Genomic DNA, 20,676 nt, shown 5'->3' with positions numbered 1-20,676 from the left:
ACTGCCACTTGCATGTTTTTTTCTTTCAAGATCATGAAGCCATGTTGTCTCTATCTTTCCTCGCCTTCATCCTTTACTTAGTAGTACCGATAGCACTTTTAACTTATGTCTGGTTAAAAGTCGGACATCCTGGATTCAGATTCTAGCTTGACCACTTATAAGTGCCATGAATGTGGCAAGTTAGCCTTTTTTGCATCTGTTTCTTTTTCTGCATAAAGCAATACCAATACCACCTACCTCATGGTTTTTTCCTGAGAATAAATAATTATATACAGTCATGTGACAGTCATGCATTGCTTAACAAGATTGGAGAAATGTGTCACTGGGCGATCATGCGGTTGTGTGAACATCGTAGTGTGTACTTACACAGACTCAGATGGTGTAGCCTTCTACACACCTAGGATATATGGTATAGCCTATTCCTGCTAGGCTACAAACTCGTGCAGCATGTTACGGTACTGAAAACTGCAGGGAATTGTAGCACACTGGTAAGTATTTATGTATCTAAACACATCTAAACATAAAAGAAGTACACAGTAAAAATACAGTATTATACTCTTATGAGACCACAATAGTATATTGACATCACATGACCTTATAAAACATGTTTGAATAGTGCCTGGCATATAGTAACCATTTAGTACGTGCTAGTTATTAATGTTATTATTTTGATTGGATAGGCCTGGTCGAAGATGGCTGAGTGTAAACCAGAATGCAAGTCAGCTGGGGCACGTACTACTGGAGGTAGAGCCCCATGAGAAGGGGCCAAGAACCCGCACCCACCAAAATCAAGAAGAAAGGCTGAACCCGGAGAGAAAAGGGAGGTGAGCCTGAGGAGGGAGATGGGATGCAGCTGAGAGGGGAGTGCCAGTGGGGAGGTTGTGGGAGCCAGGCCATTAGAGGACGGATCACACAATGTCCAGAGGTAATGAACACAGAACTTTTCAGTTTGTTTTTAGGTTAGAGTCTCAGATCCTGGTCTGCATTCGATGATTCTTAAAGCAATTGGAACCTCAGGCTGGTCCTGGAGCAAGAGCTGGTCCTTTACTTGGGGCTCTCAAGTTGAGAAGTTTGAGCTCTAGGATTCTCCACTGACCACCTCTCCCTGTCTTTGCTCTCTTCCCATCTTTAAACTCCCATTGAACTGGCATGCTATTCTTAGCATGGCACTCAGGCTCTTGACTCCACCCAGTCCTTCCAGTTATATTGGCCACGGTACCTACGTTCTTGTGTCTCTTAGCACTGTCTACCTACCCTCTCTCCACAACACATATTACACCTCCAACCCAACCCATAATTCCCATTGGTTTCTAGGTATGCCAGTCTTCTTACAGTTTCCTAAACATGTCGTAGTGGGGAAAATGCTACATGTTCACTACCTCATTTCACCTTCCTAGGCAGATGAGAAGACATCTCCCAGTTTCTTTTTGCAGCTAGGTTGGGACACTGACCAAATTTTTGACAACAACAAAGTGAGTGGAGGGATATGACATTCTGGTTCAGGAAAACTAAGAGGGGGTCTGAGTTCTTCATGCTTATTCTCTTTTGTCCATATGCTAAGATGTGCAAAACTCTAACTCAGTAGGTTGTAAAATGGAAGCAGGCTGGGCCCTGAATTTCTGTTGCAGGAAAGCTGACCAATTGGCATAAGATTTTTTTTAATGAGAAAAAGCCACTGAGATTATGGGGTTTTATTTGTTACCTCAGCCTGTCCTATTCTATCCTAACAGCACACATACCATGCTTTTTCTTATTTTGTCATCTCTATAGTTACATTGTGTCACTTGGAATGCCTCCCTGCATTCCTCCCCTGCAGCAAATTGCTACTATGCTTGGATTCTCCTCTGTGATCTTACAGCACCATGCTCAGGTTTCTGGCCTGAGTGATTAGATGGATCTTGGCACCAGTAAGGAAAATGAAAGGGAGGAAGAGGTGTACATTTGGCAGAGAGAAAGAACTCTGTATGTGCACTATGTGTTTGAGAATGGGACATCCAGGGATATATGGATCTGAAGCTCAAGAGAGAGGCCTGAGCTAGAGATAGGTAGAGGGTTGAGAGTCATGAGCATATGGGAAGAAGTGGGCAAGATTACTCAGGGAAAGTTTGTAAATTAAGATAAGAGAGTGGAAGATGGAAAGGTGAATCTTAGTGGAACACCATCCTTTAAAGGAAGGCAGAAGAAGCAGAGCCCTTATAAATTTCACAGTGTCCCCCTAAGGACATTCAGGATTGAGCGTGAAACCTGGGGAAGCAGGACTAGTTTATTGATCAACATTTACAAATATGAAACTTAATTTTGAGGAAAACAGGGTATAGTGCAATCGAGGCTGTTGAGTAGACCCCAAAATGCCTTTGAAGGTGGAATTGCTTACCTTTGTTACTGAGAAAACTGCCGGGCAAAAGTTTAGTTTTGATCATGTTAAAGGTAAATTAAAAGCTGACCTTGGCTTTTATATTCCTGGCTTTCCTCAACCTGAAGTCTTCTGACTTCTATGAACCTAAAGGAATGAGAAAGTTGCAAGGATTTGTAACTGGCTATAGGAATTAACTGTGCTCACTAGCCTATATTTTGTTTTGCTTTTTTCTCCGTGTGTTTGCTTTTTGGATGTAATTCTTAAATTGTCTAAATGGTCACCTTTTGTTGTTATTCTTTAAATGGTACCTGGACAGCTATGATGGGTCAAGAGAGAGAATTGCTTTATACTACAAGGCTATCAGAAGATCACTGAGGTTGTAGTGAGCCGATATCGCTCCACTGCACTCCAGCCTGGGTGACAATGAGACTGTCGTGAGGAAGGGAATGTGATAATCCAAGAGAGAGATGACAATGGATTGGAACACAGTGGCAGCAGTGGAGGTAGCGAGAAGTGGTTGGAGGCAGGATATATTTTGAAGAGGAAGCCAACAAGATTCGGATGTGAGAAAAGAAAAAAAAGTAAGAGGAGTCCAGAAAGACTCTAAAGGTTTTGAATAGAGTCACCATTGACTGAGAGAGTGCAGACTGGGAGTGGAGCTGGCTTCAAAGGGAAGAACAGGAGTCCAAGTTTGGACTTGTTAAGTTTGATACATGAAGCAGGCAGCTGGATAAAGGTCTGGAGTTCAGACGGGCGTGGTGGCTCACACTTGTAATCCCAGCACTTTGGGAGGCCGAGGCAGTCAGATCACTTGAGGCCAGGAGTTCGAGACCAGCTGGCCAACATGGCGAAACCCCGTCTCTACTATAAATACAAAAATTAGCTGGGCATGGTGGCAGGTGCCTGTAATTCCAGCTACTTGGGAGGCTGAGGCAGGAGAATCACTTGAACATTGGAGGCGGAGGTTGCAGTGAGCCGAGATCGTGCCACTGCACTCCAGCCCAGGTGACAGGTGACAGTGTGAGACTCCATCTCAAAAAAAAAAAAAAAAAAGAAGCCTGGGGTTCAGGAGAGAAGTCTGAGCTGGAGGTGCACATTTGGCAGCTTCTGGTGATATTAAATGCTATGAAACCAGGTGAGATCACCAAGAGGGTGAATAAGAAGAAAAGGGGCCCGAGGGCTGAGCCCTGGGGCCCTCCAAGATTATGAGGTCAGAGAGAAAAGGCTGGACCAGGGGAGGAGTCTAAGAAGGAATGCCCAGTGAGTAGGAGGAAAATGAAGAAAGGGTTTGTGTTGGAAGCCAAGTAAAGAAACGGTTTCAGAGGAAAGGGAGTCATCACTGTGTCGGATGCGACTGACACACACCTCAGATGTGACCTGAGAACTGCGAAATGGACTTAGAAAAGTGTAGGTCAGGCCGGGCAAGGTGGCTCACACCTGGAATCCCAGCCCTTTGGGAGGCCAAGGTGGGCAGACTGCTTAAGGCCAGGAGTTCAAGACCAGCCTGGCCAACATGGCAAAACCCCATCTCTACAAAAGCATACAAAAATTAGCTGGACATCTTGGCGTGACAAAAATTAGCTGGACTTCTTGGCGTGTCCCTGTAATCCCAGCTTCTTGGGAGGCTGAGGCAAGAGAATCGCTTGAACCTGGGAAGTGGAGGTGGAAGTGAGCTGAGATTGTACCACTGCACTCCAGCCTGGGCGACAGAGTGAGACTCCATCTCGATGATAATAATAATAATAATAACAATAACAACAACAATAACTGAGGTTCTTATAACACTAATATCATTCAACATCTACAGTCTCAGAGATTCTAGGTCCAGATCGCTGGAGTGTCTCTCAGTCAGAAGTATAACTCCCTTTGAAATCAGTTCCTTGTGAAAAAGGGATGGTTTCTCTTTGATATGGAGATACGGATGTTGTCAACTATTACAGTCTCATATAAAATTCCAATGCACTGTGCTGGTTTAATGTAGTTTTTAGTTGGAAAATGAGAATCCCCAAATGCATTTTTGGTAGCCAGCTCTGTTGCAAATGATGCCATTGGATGTAGCATTAAGTAACTTAACTCTTAAACTTTGGGCATATTCAAGTGCATAGTACATCTGCCCTCAATCTTGGGAGTCTGTCATAAAATGCAGTCTACAGGGTATGTGATATACCATTCTCCAGTATGTGGTGTATTTGCTGAACATCATGTATCAGAAGCTGAGAGAGGGAGAGAGAGAGAGAGCAGACGATTTAGAAAGCCCAGCCTGCTCTGTGTCAAGGGCACTGCTCCAGAGTGAAATCCGCTTGTGAGCTACCAAACAGCATTTTTCTCATACTGAAAAAAACTATCCTTGTAATCTGCAGTTTGAATGACCTGTTCATGTGTTTATTCATTACTTTAGATTTCCTTTCATCAAGTCAGTGGAAACTTTACATGACTTCTGACTGATGCTCTGCTGTTCCTAGCGGAATCATTGTCATAACTAGCATTTTGTTTGTGGGTTTGTACCTGAGTGCCCCATTTTGAACCACTCATCATGTTAGGGGCTTATATCACATCTTTACTTCGCATATCAACTCTATGAGACAATCATTATCATTTTCATTTTACAGGTGAGGAAACTGAGTCTTGAAGAGGTTAAGTTGCTTCAGGTCATGGCTGGTGAGTAATAGAGCTAGATTCAAAGCCAGGACTGCCTGCTTCCAGAGCTCATGCCCTCTCTATGAAACTTTCTTGTGCCGTCTTAGAGTTCTTCCTGTACAACTTCTCACTTGAACTTGGAGGCTCCTATTTCTTGAGCCACCCGGTGGGAGAGTTTGATGAGTTCATTTTAAATGTTCTCATTTGTGATCTGAGAGAACTGAAAATTCTCTGAATTTAGACTTCACATTCCATTTATCTTAGCATTCCTGCCCCCTTAGCTCCTGGCCTCATCATTGGTGGACCAGTTCATTGGTGGCTGGTGGATGCTTGTGCCTCTGGACTCCTGTCTTGGCTGTGCCTCTAACACAGAGGGTAACCTGAGGAGGTCACTCAACCAGTTCATGTCTCTCATTCTCCAAACATAGTATTAACAGGGCTTGCCTGGACTAGCTAATTAGGCACTGGACTGAATGTTGGAACTATGAAGCCTATTAGTTCAGTCAATTAACATTTATTGAGTGCCTGCAGTGTGCAGAACCCTGGGGCAAGTGGAGGCATGGTATTCCTGACCTGTGGATGCACTATTCTATGTATTTCCTTTATTTTTGCACCTCTGTGTGACTCCACCCAACCCCTAAGAATACTCTTATCCCCACCTACATGTTTCTTTTCTTTCTTTTTTTTTTTTTTGAGACAGAGTTTTGCCTTGTTGCCCAGGCCGGATTGCAATGGTGCGATCTCGGCTCACTGCAAACTCTGCCTCCCAGGTTCAAGCGATTCTCCTGCCTCAGCCTCCTAAGTAGCTGGGATTACAGGCATGCAACACCACGCCCGGCTAATTTTGTATTTTTAGTAGAGACAGGTTTTCTCCATGTTGGTCAGGCTGGTCTCGACCTCCCGACCTCAGGTGATCCACCCTCCTCAGCCTCCCAAAATGCTGGGATTACAGGCGTGAACCACAGTGCCTGGCCACATGTTTCTTTAATTTCTCTGTGTGCCAGGATTCACTCCTGAGTACTTTATTATCCTGGCCCACTCTGCTTTGCTTGCAGTGAAACAGCATGGTTTCCTCTTGGCCTTCAGGAAATCCTGTTATAATTCAACCAGTTTTGAAAATGACCTCTTTCTGCTCTACTAAGCTGGTAATGTTTCACTGGGTTAGAGTAGGCCAAGGTCATGTACAGTTCTATACTATTAGCTTAGAGGAGCATACTTTTAAATTTTGATTTCAAACATGTAACCTGACTTAACAGTGGGTCTTCCCACAGTGGGACCATGATAGTGGCAATAGAACTTTCATGTGCTTGGGGCTCTCAGCCAATGCATCCATGAGCCTGAGACAGAGCATTCCTGTGATTCCCAGGTCTGCTCTTCCTTGGTCCTCTGTGCCAACCCATGAAAAAACTGCATGCTGTGACCAAATTCGGGATCAAGTTTATCCTGTCCAGAGCCAGCTCTCCAAAGGTGAAATTTTACCTTATTCCCTTGAATCCATTTTCTTGTATTTTTATTTTGGGATCTTTTAGTAACAAGGCAGCTTCCCGGGATTCTGTAGTGAGCAATTCTGGAGTCGATGGGTATTTTTACATATGTGTACATTTGCTTCTATTTGTGTGTGTGTTTGTGACCTAGCAGAGGAAAGAGCCTCCATTTGCCTGGAAGCCTGAGATGATTTAATCTCTACTATTTGGATTGCATTAATTAAGTGGAGTGGATGTTTCAAATACTTAGCTATCTTAGAGATACAAAGGGAAGGTCTTCAAAGAATCTGTACCATACTGAAAGATACGTAAATAGTGTGTGCTGAGAAAAGCGAGCAGCCCTGTGGGCCAGGAGCGAAACTACTGAAAAGAATTGGTGAAGGATTCATCAGCTTTCTAGGAAAAGGGCAGCATGGGTCTTTATGCTTCACTTTGTCAAGTTTGAGTCATGCCCATTTCATAAAGTATTTGGCCTGTGCTAAGTGTTGTTCAAAATGTGATATCCTTGTTTGATATCACAAGGTTACATGAAGTGGTAGATTAAAGGGAAGAAAACTACCATTTTAGAAGAACAACAGCAATTGAACACCTGAACGTACAAAAAAAATGAGATTTCTCTTCATCTCTGGAAACCAAGTTTCATCAGAAATAAGAAAACGGAATACAATTTGAGACAAGTTCTTGGCTGTTGGGCTACTTTCAAGATTCCTTGACTATCAGAGCTTTATAGGGGATCCAAATGTAGCCTTAAGGGTTTTGTCTTGTCTGTTAAATTAATTCACCTGACGGCCAGGCCAGTGGCTTAGGCCTGTAATCCCAGCACTTTGGGAGGCCAAGGCGGGCAGATCACCTGAGGTCAGGAGTTTGAGACCAGCCTGGCCAACATGGTGAGACCCTGTCTCTACTAAAAATACAAAAATTAGCTGGGCATGGTGGCACGCTTGTAATCCCAGCTACTCAGGAGGCTGAGGCAGGAGAATTGCTTGAACCTGGAAGGCGGAGGTTGCAGTGAGCCGAGATCGTGCCACTGCACTCTAGCCTGGGCAACAGAGCAAGACCCTGTCTAAAAAAAAAAAAAAAAAAAAAAAAAAAAAAAATGCGTGGTGGCTCATGCCTGTAATCCCAGCACTTTGGGAGACCAAGGCAGGTGGATCACCAGAGGTCAGGAGTTCTAGACCAACCTGGCCAAAATGATGAGACCCCCATCTCCACTAAAAATACAAAAGTTAGCCAGGCATGGTGGTGGGTGCCTGTCATCCCAGCTACTCGGGAGGCTGCAGCAGAAGAATCACTTGAACCTGGCAGGTAGAGGTTGCAGTGAGCCAAGATCGTGGCACTGCACTCCAGCCTGGGTGACAGCAAGACTCTGTCTCAAAAAAAAAAAAAAAAATTAATTCACCTGACAACATGTAGGTTTGAAGATCAAAGCCACTTGGGAGGGCTATACAGGCCAGGGACCTATTCATGTTTTCTGAGAGTGGGATCACTTTTTTTTTTTTTTTGAGGTGGATTCTTGTTCTGTCGCCCAGGCTGGAGTGCAATGGCATGATCTTGGCTCACTGCAACCTCTGCCTCCTGGGTTCAAATGATTCTTCTGCTGCAGACTCCTGAGTAACTGGGATTACAGGCACCCACCACCATGCCTGGCTAACTTTTGTATTTTTAGTGGAGATGGGGGTTTCACCATGTTAGCCAGGTTGGTCTAGAACTCCTGACCTCTGGTGATCCACCTGCCTTGGTCTCCCAAAGTGCTGAGATTACAGGCGTGAGCCACCGCGCCCGGCCTGGGATCACTTTTTAAAAACAGCTTTTCATGGTGATGACTAACATGACAGAAAGTATGCTATCACAACAATAATCCTAAACCAAGTTGTTGGATGAGGTTCATTAGCTTTACTTTTTTGACTGTGATTATCTGAGATGCAGTTGACTTTAAGAATGGCCACTACTGAAATTCATCCTGCACAGCAAGATTTTCTTTAGGTTTCCTTTAGAAACATCGTGGCTCCCTACCTTTTATTTCTAGCATTAACTTTGGAGGCGCTTTTACTCCTCTAGGAGTGCAGCCAAGCTGACCTTCTCGACCCTGAATCCTGTTATTTATGGAATCAGTGATTCTATTCATTATTAATTCACAGTAGGTCTGGCTTCACACTAATTTTAGAAGATCTTTCCTCTTGTTACCAGGCAAAACAACAAATGGCCTGGTTTGCCTTTTAGGAGGTAAGAAACCAAAAGTACTCAGATATGACCTTTTAAGATTTGTGCTAATCTCGAAGACTTGAGATCTTTCTTGGAAACATAGTGAAGAGGTCCATGATTGTTTTCTAAGATTATCACTCAATTGAATATACTTTAAAACTCCCCGGAATCAGAAAATAATGCCATGACAAGTATCTTAATATTGAGTCAAGAATGCTTCTTAGTGCCAAGGTGCTGCCATTTCCAGATGGCACCTTCAGAATTTCTTTCAATTTAGCATTACTAACATTTTGCTGCTTTGACTGAAGCAATGGTAAAGCAACTTGAATAAATGGTAAAGCAATTCAATGTAAATAAATACAAATGCTGTTAAATGTTAATTTTTTGAAGTTGCTAGCTTTGTGCTCTTTGATTTAAAGGAAGATTATGATCTCAAACCTGGATGAAATATCCTGTGTAAAGCCATGTTTTTCCCATATACAGTTACAAATACTGGGCCCTATAATTTTGTTTTTCTCGAGATGGAGTCTTGCTCTGTCACCCAGGCTTGAGTACAGTGGCGCGATCTCGGCTCACTGCAATCTCCGCCTCCTGAGTTCAAGCAATTCTCCTGCCTCAGCCTCCTGAGTAGCTGGGATTACAGGCACCCGCCACTAAACCCAGCTAATTTTTGTATTTTTAGTAGAGATGGAGTTTCACTATGTTGGCCAGGCTGGTCTCAAATTCCTGATCTCGTGATCCACCCACCTCAGCCTACCAAAGTGTTGGGATTACAGGCGTGAGCCACCAAGCCCAGCCTGGTCCCTGTAATTTAACCCCTTTACTATATTAAAGCAAATAATTAAGGATGTACGCAAAGATTTAATTACAAGTTGATACTGGCAAAAATGGGAAGTAAACTAAATGTTCAACTTTAGGAGAATAGTTAAATAAATAATGGCACATGCATACAATAAAATTCTTCTAGCTACTTGAAAAGATGTTGTAGAGGAATATTCAATGACATGATAAGATGACAAGATGTACTGACTGAAAAATGCAGTTTACAAAATAACATAGACAGCATTCGTTTTTAACCCTTTTTGGGTCACACACCTCTTCGAGAATCTGAATAAAAATGTACATTTATCTTGGGCTTCCTAGCTCCCCATCTTCTCTTTCTTCTGGTTATTGTTTCAGCTTTAGACAGGAGCACATTACTACTATTGTACCTGTTTACCTTTTCCAAGCCTTGTTCTTGGCAGTTTACCTATAAAACTTGAGTTTCTCCCTTGTCTGCAATTGAGGTTAGGTAAATCATGAAATACTGAACTTGAAACATTCCCCTAAATTTTATGTAAACAAAAAGGCTTCGTGAATAACTTGTGTAAGATTACATCTACTATTCGTTCAGATATTTCTAATGTTCTTAGTGTTCATTTTTGTGGTCATTCATTCATTCTCGCTGGTAAAACACACAGTGCCTGGGATGTAGTAAACAAACATGTAAATGTTAGCTACCTATTATTATTTTCACTCAGATGCATTGATTTATCCGTTTACATCTTTATTGGACCGCCACCTTGAGCCTAGCTAGCCAGTGGTGAGTAAGAAAGATATAGTTCTGCTCTCCTATAGCTTCCTTATGTTTATTGGGGGAAGTAGACATCAATCAACCACTAGAGAAAAAAACAAGGATAGCGCTACGAAGTAGAGATGGAATGCACTGGAAGAGCATATACTGGGGCGCCCAGCCTCTTCTGAAGTGTCAGGGAAGCTGAGACCCTAAGGGTGAAGTAAAATTAGATTGTAAGTTAAGAGTGGAGTGGGTGGGTAGGGAACAGCATCCAAGCAGAGGAAACAGCATGTGAGAAGAGCCCTAAGTCAACATTTGACCTGGATTCCTGTGGGTTTTCATAATTTAGAAAAGTTATACTCTTAGTCATTGGCAGTCAAGAGAGTTGGAAGTGTAAGTCCTCCAACATGGACTTAATTCTGTTTTCAAAGTTTGTCTTCCTTAACTCTGTTTAGAAACTGGAAGATTGGATGTCCATTACAATTGTAGCGAGCTTCCCAACAGCTCCAAGGCAGTATTGTCGGATGTATCGTGGGAAGTAAGCCAGTAAGGTTTCAACTGCAGATCTCAAATGTGAACACCTGGCTCTGAGTCCTAAATTGCCCTGGAAATTTTAACAACATTATTTCAAAGTTGTATTTGAAAAAAATAACAGCAAAAATGGTTCTCCTTGCCCCCATTGTGTGTACAGATGATCTGACTTGCTTCCTTTGAAGCCTGTTTGAACATACAAATAGACACAAGCTCACCAGGAATTACAGGTATGGTAGATAGCTTTGTAGGTGCATGTGATTGCAATGGACCCTCTTATCAAGTTTCAGTTATATCAAATTTTACAGCAGGCTAGAGTCTATGAAATCAGACTTTCTGGAAACAAAAGTTCAGTGTAAGTTCAGAGGCAATGGATGTGGCAGAACCACTTTGCAAACGTGAAAGATCGAAAGAAAAATTATTTCCCTGTATTTAAGCATTACTAGCCTTTCAAAAATACTTTGCATTTTCTCCCTCTTCCTACATAACATCATGTAAGATAATATTGCAAACAAATGCTCAGACGGATGCTGAATTATTCATAAGAACAGGCTGCTAATGTGGATTGGAGAAAAGAAATAACAAAGCAAGAAATAATAGTGTCATTGAGACTATAGAGTAAAAGGACATAAGCAAATGTGAGTGAACAATGTTTCTAGAGATTTTTACCCCCAGGAAAGTTGTGTGCTGTTACTTGATTCATGTAGATTCTTACCTGAGTATGGAATCAGCACCTGAAGAATTAGCTGTACTGTATTACTTAACATTTTATTTATAACCTTCCAGCAATTCTCATAATCAGCATTATCCAGTCAGAGATGTCTTCCGAATCAGGATCCCAGGCCCTGACAGCCATGTTTTTTTTTTAAGGGAGATGATTTATAGTACCTCTCCAAATTGTTTGACAATTTGGAATCTTCCGGTCCTTGCCTATTCACTATTGTAATTTTACAGCAGACTACGTCAGCAATAGCAATTAGAAGACTTAGAAGCTCTATTCTAGCGCTCTTTCCAAAAGAAGTATCTAAAGGCTCTGTTTCTAAGGACTTTATTGTTCTGGGTTTTTTTTGGGTGTGCATGGCCAAGATAGTATTTAAATTTTGGCTATGAGCCAACAGGAATCTCTATGGCTATCACTGGGATTGGGGTACAGGAAAGCCACAACTCTTAAGAGGGATCTTTCTCTTTCAGAAAGTTATTCCATCATAGATATGTGCTTCTTAAGCCTTCCTGATGAACCAAAGCTAATAAGTTCTCTAAATTTTCAAGTATAAAAATCTAATTTCCTTATCATTTAGCAAACCATATTTAAATTAAATGATAACTTAAAAATTAAAGTGTAGATAATTCTTTTTTTTGTTTGAGAAAGAAAATCTTTTGTGAATCTTAAATAAATGTTTTTCCAGTTTCTAGTCGTTAAATTTCTTAGGAATGATTTTCGACCAGGATGCTGTATTTCAGTTAAAACAAACTGGGCTAAATGCAGTTAGATATCCTGAAACAGAAAAAGGACATTAGCGGAAAAACTAGTGATATCCAAAGTCTGTGGTTTGGTTATTAGAAATGCACCAGTGTTAATTTCTTAGTTTTGACAAATGTACCAAGGTTAAGTAAGATGTTACTACTAAGAGAAACTGAGTAAAGGGTTTACAGGAACTCTCTGTACAAATTATTTTATAATTTTTCTATAAATTTAAAATTATTCCAAAGTAAAACATTCATTGATATGTAAAGCAAATTGGGACATAGATTTCAGGCACCAGAATTGAACTAGCTATTAAGTTGATCATTAAGTTTAGTGCCAATCTTAGAAATTAAGAGAATGAGGGGTGTGAGTAGATTGTGTGATTCTTGTAAGAAAAAAGAATAGATTCATTACCTTCACTTGAAGTTATAAAATTTTCCAGCTTAAAATTTTAGAAGGAATTTACTGCATAGATGCTTATATAAGAAATCATGAGTAACTTAAAGGGTGGTGCGTTCAATTACTATTTAATTAAAAAACAAATGATTTTTTAAAAAAACTTTTAAGTTCAGGGGTACATGTGCAAGATGTACAGATTTGTTACCTAGGTAAACTTGCGTCATGGGGGTTGGTTGTACAGGTTATTTCATCACCCAGGTATTAAGCCTGGTATCCATTGTTATTTTTCCTGATCCTCTCCTTCTTCCTACCCCCTACCCTCCAATAGGTCCAGTGTATGTTCTCCTGTATGTGTCTATGCATTCTCATTATTTAGCTCCCAATTATAAGTGAGAACATGTGGTATTTAGTTTTCTGTTACTGCGTTAGTTTGCTAAGGATAATAGCCACCAGTTCCATCCATCTCCCTGCCAAGGATATGATCTCATTCTTTTTCACGGCTGCATGGTATTCCATGGTGTATATGTACCACATTTTCTTTATCCAGTCTATCGTTGATGGGCATTTAAGTTGATTTCATATCTTTGCTATTGTGAATAGTGCTGCAGTGAACATATGTGTGCATGTGTCTTTATAATATGTAATAGACAATAGAACAATTTAATATACCTTTCAGTATATACTCAGTAATGGGATTGCAGTCAAATGGTATTTCTGTCCTTAGGTCTTTGAGGAATTGCCACACTGTCTTCCACAGTGGTTGAACTAATGTATAGTCCTACCAACAGTGTGTTCCTTATTCTCCACAACCTCACCAGTATCTGTTATTTTTTGACTTTTTAATAATAGCAATTCTAACTGGTGTGAGGTGGTATCTCATTGTGGTTTTGATTTGCATTTCTCTAATGATCAGTGATGTTGAGCTTTTTTAAATATGCTTGTTGGCTGCATGTATGTCTTTTTTTTGAGAAGTGTCTGTTCATGTCCTTTGCCTACTTTTTAATGAGGTTGTTTTTTTCTTGTAAATTTATTATGTTCCTTATAGATGCTGGATATTAGACCTTTGTCAGATGCATAGTTTGCAAAAATGTTCTCCCATTCTGTAGGTTGTCTGTTTACTTTGTTGATAGTTTCTTTTGCTGTGAAGAATCTGTGTAGTTTAATTAGATCCCATTTGTCAATGTTTGCTTTTGTTGAAATTGCTTTTGGCACCTTCGTCATGAAATCTTTGCTCATGCCTGTGTCCTGAATGGTATTGCCTAGGTTGTCTTCCAGTGTTCTTATAGTTTTAGGTTTTATATTTAAGTCTTTAATCCATCTTGAGTTAATTTTTGTGTATGATGTAAGGAAGGAGTCCGGTTTCAATTTTCTGCATAGGGCTAGCCTGTTATCCCAGCAGCGTTTATTGAATGGGGAATCCTTTCCCCATTGCTTTTTTTTGGGTTAAGTTTATTGAAAATCAGATAGTTGTAGCTGTGTGGTCATATTTCTGGGTTCTGTATTCTGTTCTGTTGGTCTATGTGTCTGTTCTTCTACCAGTACCATGCTGTTTTGGTTACTGTAGCCTTGTAGTAGTTTGAAGTGGGTAGTGTGATGCCTCTAGCTTTGTTCTTTTTGCTTAGAATTGCCTTAGCTATTCAGGCTCTTTTTTTGTTCCATATGAATTTTAAAATAGTTTTTTTCTACAGTTTAGAACAGTCTTAAGAAACAGTTCTGTGAAGAATGTCAATGGTAGTTTAATAGAAATAGCATTAAATCTATAAATTGCTTTGAGCAGTATGGCCCTTTTAATGATACTGATTCTTCCTATCCATGAGCATGGAAGGTTTTTCCATTTATTTGTGTCATCTCTAATTTCTTTGAGCAGTGGTTTGTAATTCTCCTCGTGGAGATCTTTCAATTCCCTTGTTAGCTGTATTCCTAGGTATTTTATTCCTTTTATGGCAATCATGAATGAGAGTTTGTTTGTCATTTGGCTCTTGGCTTGACTGTTGTTGGTATATGGGAATTCTAGCAGTTTTCGCACATTGATTTTGTATCCTGAGACTTCGCTGAAGTTGCTTATCAGCTTAAGAAGCTTTTGGGCTGAGACGATGGGGTTTTCTAGACCTAGGATCATGTCATCTGCAAACAGGGATAGTTTGACTTCCTGTCTTCTTATTTGAATGCCTTTTTATTTCTTTCTTTTGCTTGATCGCTCTGGCCAGAACTTCCAATACTATATTGAATAGGAGTGGTGATAGAGGGCATCCTTGTCTTGTGCCAGTTTTCAAGGGGAATGCTTCTGCCTTTTGCCCATTGAGTGTGATGTTGGCTGTGTGTTTGTTATATATGGCTCTTATTATTTTGAGATATGTTCCTTCAATACCTAGTTTATTGAGAGTTTTTAATATGAAGGGATGTGGCATTTTATTAAAAACCTTTCTGCATCTATTGAGATAATCATGTGGTTTTTGTCTTTAGTTCTGTTTATGTGATGAATCACATTTGTTGATTTGCATATGTTGAACCAACCTTGCCTCCCAAGGATGAAGCCTACTTGATAGTAGTGGATAAGCTTTGAAAACAAATGATGTTAAATAGATTTTTAAAAAAATAATCTTCAAAATGTTAAGTACCTAACTTAAAAAAACCTCACCCATTATTTTGGCAGAGGGGGTTGGGAGAACTAAGACAATATGCCCTAGGTATATTGCTTTTCAATTATCTTAGCTGAGAAGTTAGAAATATAGAAAGTTAGGATTATTGTTTGGAGAACCTAAATGAATGAAACTAATATATACTTCAGGCTATGTCTCTTAACTAAAAGGCATCACAGCTTAATCAGGGAGGGGTCATAAACTTAGTGTTGATTCAAGGGGCACTGATAAGCTTTAGGATGGGCAATAAAACTGACAAAGATGTATTAATTTAGGAAACTTACAGGTAATGGGTCATCCCTCTTCTACCCCAAGATAGGCTTCATGAGTCCTATTAAAATAACTTTATTTATTTTTATCCCAAAATGAATTTTTGAATCTGCTTAAATAATTGAAACAAGTTAATGATTGCGAGTTCTGCACCAATTTGTATGTAACAGGTCATTTTGGCTGAGATGTTTTTGTAACTATTGCCAGTCAACTACCCAGACCATGAACAAACAAACAAACAAATAAGCACTTTAGTGTGTTCTTGTAGAATAAGAACTAAACTTACATCCTGCAAAGGCTCAGTAACTCCTCTGTGGTGGAGAATGCTAGCTGTCTGCCAGAATCAGTGCTCCCATTTCCTAGGCTTCTTTGGAGTTTGCGAGGAATTGATTTGGGCAACTTTCATCCTATTTACTTAAGAGTCATCTCTGGCCCTGGACTGTCCTCTTTCCCTTTCTGGGTGGCTGGAATAGAGCAGCCCTGGGAGATGCATGTTGAAGATAGCAAGAGGCACTGCCTGTACCAGCTCTCAAAGGACTATGTGGCTCAGAGCTGTCTGCCAACCCTGAGCCAGTCATCTAAGACCAAAATATGACAGAGGCAACCTTCTGCATTCTCTGAGTTAGTGGGTCTTCCATCATAGCTACTTAGCCCACTTTGTCTAGTGTACCTTCAAAAAACAGGGATTCTGGCAAATTGTGCTGGGGAGTATGACTTGGACCTATGATCTCCCATCTTTGACCCTAAATCTCTGCTTTAGGACTCACAAAGTCCGGTGTGTCTTTGGGCACATGCCTAAGCCTGCAGCACAGATTCCAATTAACCCAGCAGCACAGATTCCAACTAACCCAGCCACCTATGTGGAGGCAAAGTCCATCTCACTCCCCAGGTCAGGGCTGAATAGGGCAGGGAGGAGAATGGTTGGCCTCCCCTTTTGAGAGGACCTTGCTAGTTTTGCTACTATATGGAAAAATGAAGCACAGGAGTGGACAAGAAGAATTTGAACTAGATAGGCTGGAGCCTGTTCCTCCTATTATGAGACATGTAATCCACCATACATAAGAGTGGGGCTTAGTCAGTGTTAAGCTCTGGCCAACTGGATCAGCCCTTCCTCCCTTGAGGAGCAGCAGCAAGTAGTTAGGGAGAAAACATGGAGATTCCCTCTCCATCATTCCCCAGAAGGGAGGAAACAGAAGCTCTATAGAAAAGACCTAGTGTAGGGAAGTATATATTGATTAGGGCGGGAGAAGGGGTAGAGAAAATATTCCCCTTACTCAAACAAGTCAGCTATCAAATGTGCTCTCCGAATTGATCTGTTGAATAAGCCTAATTGGTGGCATCCACATCAATATTAGAGAATGTTTGCCAAATATGAGAATTTTGGTTTCACTGTTTGGTAATCCTGGCCTTTTTGAGACACACCCTCTGGGAGAGGTCACAGAAGCATTGGATAATAGATGCAAAGGTAATGAATCCCCAGGAAACAGAATCTCAGTCACACCCTGTTCTTTCCCATGTCCTGTGACAGGTTCCTGGGTGACTCACAGGCAGGCCCACCCTAACATTTGTGGGGTTTGAGAGAAAAGTATCAACAGAGTTATTCAAATGTTTTGAATCAAGCTAACAAATTATAAAATATGTGCTATTCTTTGAACCAGGAATTGGAATATTTAAAAAAAGCAAGAAAATTGCCTCTGAACACTATTGCAAAGCAATCTTTAATGCAATAGTCTATTCCATTCATGGTACCTGAGGAAAGGTTGGGGAAGTTGTCTTCTCTTGTATTTTAGCCACTCAAACCCATACAACATCTGCAGCAATGTCCATCTCTGAAGTCCACAGCAGCAAGATCCACATCTCTGATGGCATTTGGATGTGAGGCAAGAGATGTAGGGAACATTTCTCTGAAGCCTGAACAGAGAAGGTCAGGAGATCTGATGTTTAGGGTCAGGGTCTCAGTTGCAAGAGCTGAGGGACAAAGCTGTCCATGTGTTCTTTAACATTATATCCTTTTTGTGTTTGTGACGTGTGGAGCCCTCCAAAGCATGGTCCCCTCTTGCCTGGGCCTAAGGGCAGTATGTCTTGCACATTCTTCTTGGACGCTTACTTGGAAGATTTCTTGCAGTTGTGAATGGAGCCACTCCTGCTCTGCTGTCTGAGACTGTATCTGCTGCTCTGAGAGTGAACTTTCTTCCTAAGGATTCTTTCATTAGCATCCTGAATGGAGGGCGTTGTCTTTTCTAGTTCCTGATAGCCCTCTTTCTGGGGAACATGGGACAACAGCCCCAGAGTTAGCTCAGGGGCTATTTGGGCAGCATTATCCTTTGTATTATCTGGAAGCATCCTTCCACACCAACAGTCAGCCAGAGCACCCAGGCAGAATCTAGGCATCCAAGTTCTTGACCGCTTCCCCAACTTCCCCTCAGTCCCACAGATTTCTTTTTCATTCTTTTCCTTCGGGGCTGACTGAGTCCTCCAGCAAATACACAGGGCTCGTACTCTCCACCCCAGTAGCCAAATGCCTGAACTGGGCCTGAAGATTACCATGGCCCCTTCCCCATCCCCTATTTCCACAGTTTATGCTCAACTACATTTTCTCCTAATAATCAGACAACAGGTACAACTGCTTCATAAAGCTGTTGCAATTCCCTAATGATAAACTCACATCAGCACCAGGGAAGATGCTTGTCTTTCTATTCCCAATAGCTGGAGGACACCCATCTAACCCTCCCAATGGTTATGACAAATACCAAATGCTCCCCAATGGGACTATGTCCTGATAAGTCTATTTAAGTTGAAAAAAAAATTAAGTCAAAAATGCATTTAATGCACGGAACTTACTAAACATCATAGCTTAGCCTATCCTACATTTAAAGTGCTCAGAACACTTATATTAGCCTGTAGTTGGGCAAAGTCATTTAACACAAAGCCTATTTTATAATAGTGCTGAGTATCTCATGAAATTTATTCAATACTGTACTGAAAATGAAAAACAGAATGGCTGTATGTGTACTCAAAGTATGATTTCTACTGAATGCATATGGCTTTTTCACCATCCCAAATGCCAAAAAAAGGAAATTCCTGCAAGTTGGGGACTGTTTATAATTTACACAGATGTTTAAAAGAATGGGAGGGACTAACACAGGCTCTGCTTTACATCATTTAAAACTGGGATTTCCTTTTGTCAAAAGGTTATTTCTACCTACTCTAGATTTGGGCAAGTACATTTACACAGGATTTATAGGATTTATAGCCCGAAATGTACACCATGATTTTTCAGGTGTTTTTTGTTTATGAACTCAAAGGCTAACCTGCAGAAGACCTGCAGATACTGAGACAGAGATGACACTGTCCTTAACCACGAATTTGGTGAAATGCAGTAGAACATGATGATAAGGGCAACCCATCATCCTTGAGCCTAAATGTAGTATTTAATATCATTAGACTGGGGGTTTGTCCTTGAGTATGTTGAGAAGAAAGCTGATGTTCAATTTTGAGGGAAAAATAGAAGACTTCTCTTGAAAATTGGTGAGTAGGATGACTCCCTTTTGGAGATGGAGTTGATTGTACTTTAATTTTTTCCTGAGGAATCCATACATATATAATTAATTAGGATAGTTCAGCAAGGATTGAGATCCAATTAGAATGCTACATTCCAATTTTGACCATCTCCTGGTTCATTTCTGTATGTATTTTGCTTTTAAAATAATAATTAAGCAAAATAATAATTGAACTTGGTATGTTCCAGGCACCATAGTAGGCTCTTTCCCAATGTAATAGCTTACTTATTCCTTACCAAAAAACTTCTGTAAGATAGATTTAATTGTGTTCATTTGACAGGTGATGGAGCTAAAGGTAGAAGAGGGTAGTCACCTGCCAAAAATCTCACAAGTAACAAATCTCAGAGCTGGAATTTGAGCTTGCAGCTCTGTGGTCCCAGAACCTTTTGCACTAAGTCATACTGCCTTCTACAGTATTTGCAAATACATAGGTGCCTCGTCTAAACAACTAATGCTAAGGGAGTTCAGGTCTGGGGTGATCAACAGAAGTTTCACTACAAAGGTGAAACTAGGAGGTGAGAGCTAGTCCTGATATTAGGTAACACAGATGCATTTGAATACAGGAAAACATTTGCTTCTCAGAAAGTCTAGCCTGGGTAGAAACTGCCCTGGACTGTGTCAGAATGCCAGGTCCTATGGCATGTTGGTTTCATGTTCATGGGTAAAGTTAGGCTGGATTTTTGTTTTTAATTCAGGAATCCAAAAAACGTCTTTCTTTTTTCTTTTTCTTTTTTTTTTTCTGTTTAGGTTTATATTTGCTTCTGGGGCAAAATACTGCAACGAATGTGATGCAGCTGAGAAAGAATAGCAGCTTTAATATAAGCCTGCTCTTTCCTCCCTGCCAGGCCAGAAGTTTCAGCAGAACACTCCAGTGCTCTGATTCCATTCGGCTACAGCTGCTCACCATTCAGAAGCCAAAACTCAAGAGACAAGAGTTGGTGGGAGCAAAAGCAGGTTTATTTGGAGGGCCAGCAAACTGAGAAGAGGGTAGGCTAGTGTCCTAAAGCACCATCCTAAGTCAGTACAAATTTTAGGCTCTTTTTAAGTTAAGGACAGGGGAAAAGGAAGGGGTCAGAATCAAGAGGTAACCAGTGATCACAGACATCTGCATGTCAGTGAGGGTCTGAGAAGGTTGGGAATTTCTTTGTCCTTGGTCAGATCACAATGCTTCTATAAACGTTTAACAAACCATAGTTGTTTACGTTCTTCTCCTTCAATCCCAGAGTTAGTTTAAAAAACTACATGATTGCTGTTTTTGCATATTATCTCAGTGTTCTAAAATTATCCTAGCCTACATGCAGGAATGGGTAGAGGCCCCTTCAACAAAATTGGAGTTAGTTATGTTAGTTCTTTTGCTGTTTCATTGTTACACATTTGCTTTGGGCACACAGCTTTGGTCCCCCATCCCCTATTTCAACTTTCCTGGGGTTCTCCATATAACAAAACACCTTACTTGTGAGTTTTATGTCAACAGGGAAAAGATTAGAGAATAGTATATGTTCTACAGCTTTGGCAACATGAACCTTTGTGAGCAGGACATTAGCATTTCCTTTTCCATCATTGTTGAACTAATTTTGT

General features: G+C 40.8%; 1 long non-coding RNA gene across 15 annotated transcripts in view; it reads left to right on the top strand.

Annotated features, from left to right (window-relative positions):
• The window catches only part of LOC129462706 (uncharacterized), a 152,939-nt gene that overhangs the window by 86,206 nt on the left and 46,057 nt on the right, over positions 1-20,676 (top strand). For all 15 annotated transcript variants that reach the window (XR_010115689.1, XR_010115696.1, XR_010115692.1 and 12 more), the window contains one exon: positions 681-824. This is a non-coding gene — a long non-coding RNA (uncharacterized lncRNA). The remainder of the gene's footprint in view (positions 1-680; positions 825-20,676) is intronic.

This window comes from Symphalangus syndactylus, chromosome 14 (genome assembly GCF_028878055.3).
Source record: "Symphalangus syndactylus isolate Jambi chromosome 14, NHGRI_mSymSyn1-v2.1_pri, whole genome shotgun sequence".
Lineage (NCBI taxonomy): Eukaryota > Metazoa > Chordata > Mammalia > Primates > Hylobatidae > Symphalangus > Symphalangus syndactylus.
Note: the sequence above shows the minus strand (reverse complement) of the source record. Positions and strands in the feature narration are given on the sequence as shown.